This window comes from Octodon degus, unplaced genomic scaffold, assembly GCF_000260255.1.
Source record: "Octodon degus isolate 3935 unplaced genomic scaffold, OctDeg1.0 scaffold00255, whole genome shotgun sequence".
Taxonomy (NCBI): domain Eukaryota; kingdom Metazoa; phylum Chordata; class Mammalia; order Rodentia; family Octodontidae; genus Octodon; species Octodon degus.
The window spans coordinates 610343-612312 of NW_004524831.1; positions in this window are offsets into that span (position 1 = coordinate 610343).

The following is a 1970-nucleotide window of genomic DNA, read 5'->3' on the forward strand; positions in this document are numbered from 1 at the left end:
TTAAAAATAAAATAAAATAAAAATAAAAAATGACCATTTTGTATCTGTATATTCAAAATAGGATACATATACAGCTACTTTTTCTTAATTCAGTGACTAGAAAGATTTGTACTAACAGTGTTTGGACAGGATATCATGTCTGCATCTTGTACAATGAATAACCACTAAGAAGACACAATATACCATATATTAATTATTGAAACTGTCCTCCTAATGGGTTTTGAAATTGTCTCATTGGTATTTGTTTCTCAATAATATTACTTTTTTAAAAAAAAGAAGTCAACCAATAACAAATGCTGGAAAGGCTGCAAAGAAAATGGAACCATTTTGCAATCTTGGTGGGAGTGCAGACTGGTGCATCCACTATGGAATATAATGTGGAGATTCCTTAAAAAGTGAGGATTGGAGATCCCAATCAATCCAGCTATTGTGCTCCTGGGTATTTTTCCAGAAAAACTGAAAGCCTCATACAATAGCAATATATGTGCACCCATGTCTATAACAATGCAATTTGACAGAGCTAAATCCTGGAAATAACCTAAATGCCCACCAACTGAAGAATGGATAAAAACAATGTGGCATTGTTACACAATGGATTTTTAATCAGGTATAAAGCAGGATAAATTTAAGTCTTTTATCAGTGAATGGTTGCAACCAGAGAACATACTTTTAAGTAAAATAAATCAGACACACGTGTGAAAGGATCATATTGTCTCCTTATTGTGAGTACCTAGAGAGAAAAATGGAATCTGAAGAATACAATAGATACTAGGAAAAGGAAATGAACTTATTCTAAAGTAAAGAGATATTGAGCTGAGAAGAAGAATAGGAGAGGGAGTGGGCAAAAGAGAGTTTTCTATGTATATAAGCAGAATGGTTTGGACAACCATACTGCGCATTTCTGCTAGTCTATGGAAAGAAGCAGTTGATGCTTTAAGATGTTTCATCTCCTTTTTCAATTGTTTGTACTTTTTCTCTTCTTAGGGTCACATACATTTACATTTCTTTCTTTTTATCTTTCTTCTTCCAATTTTACATGCATATATCTGGTAACAGGAATAAATGGTTGGAAGACAACACTATGCATTAAAACAAATACTGTTGAAACTCATATTACTTTTTTAAGTGAAATTCTCCATCACTTGTAATATTTTCTGTTTTAATTCTAATTTGTACTCTCTTTAATAATGAGTATATTATATAAAATAAATATATATACAGTCTATTTATTAAAAATTTATTTTGAAAACCCAGTATTTCCCTTTGGTGTATGATGTGCACCTTTGCCTTAAATGAGTCTGTGCACAGAGGACAATGGTACAGTCCTGCCAAGGAACAGAGAAAAAGTCATTCAACAGTGGCCAGGTTACTGCAGGAGACAAAAACTGATTCACTATGGTCCCGGTCAAGGAAATGAGCTCTATGATAAAAATACAGCCCTCATTTTCAGGCAAAATGAGACAAATTTTATTTATTCCTTCAAATAAAATCTTGGAATAATGAATTTAGAGCAAATGCAGATGTCAGTGAGTCATGAATTTTTTTTTTGAGTCATGAATATTTTTACTGGGATAGAAGAATCAATGTAAGGACCTGCCAAATAGCACAGCAGATGCCGGGGTTTGATCCCCGGACCTGCCGTGCTGGCCCCACCCCCGGGGTGCGCTGAGATGGCAATTGAAACTGGGCGTGATGGGGCACGCCTGTGATCCCAGCTCTAGGGGAAGCTATAAACTGGTGGATCACTACACGTCTGACCTAGTAGTGAGACCCTGAACACCCTGTAAACTCTTCCCTAAAATACAAAAAGAAGAAGAGGAGGAGGAGGAGGAAGAGGAAGAGGAAGAAGAGGAAGAGGAAGAAGAGGAAGAAGAAGAGGAAGAGGAAGAGGAAGAAGAAGAAGAAGAAGAAGAAGAAGAAGAAGAAGAAGAAGAAGAAGAAGAAGAAGAAGAAGAAGAAGAAGAAGAAGA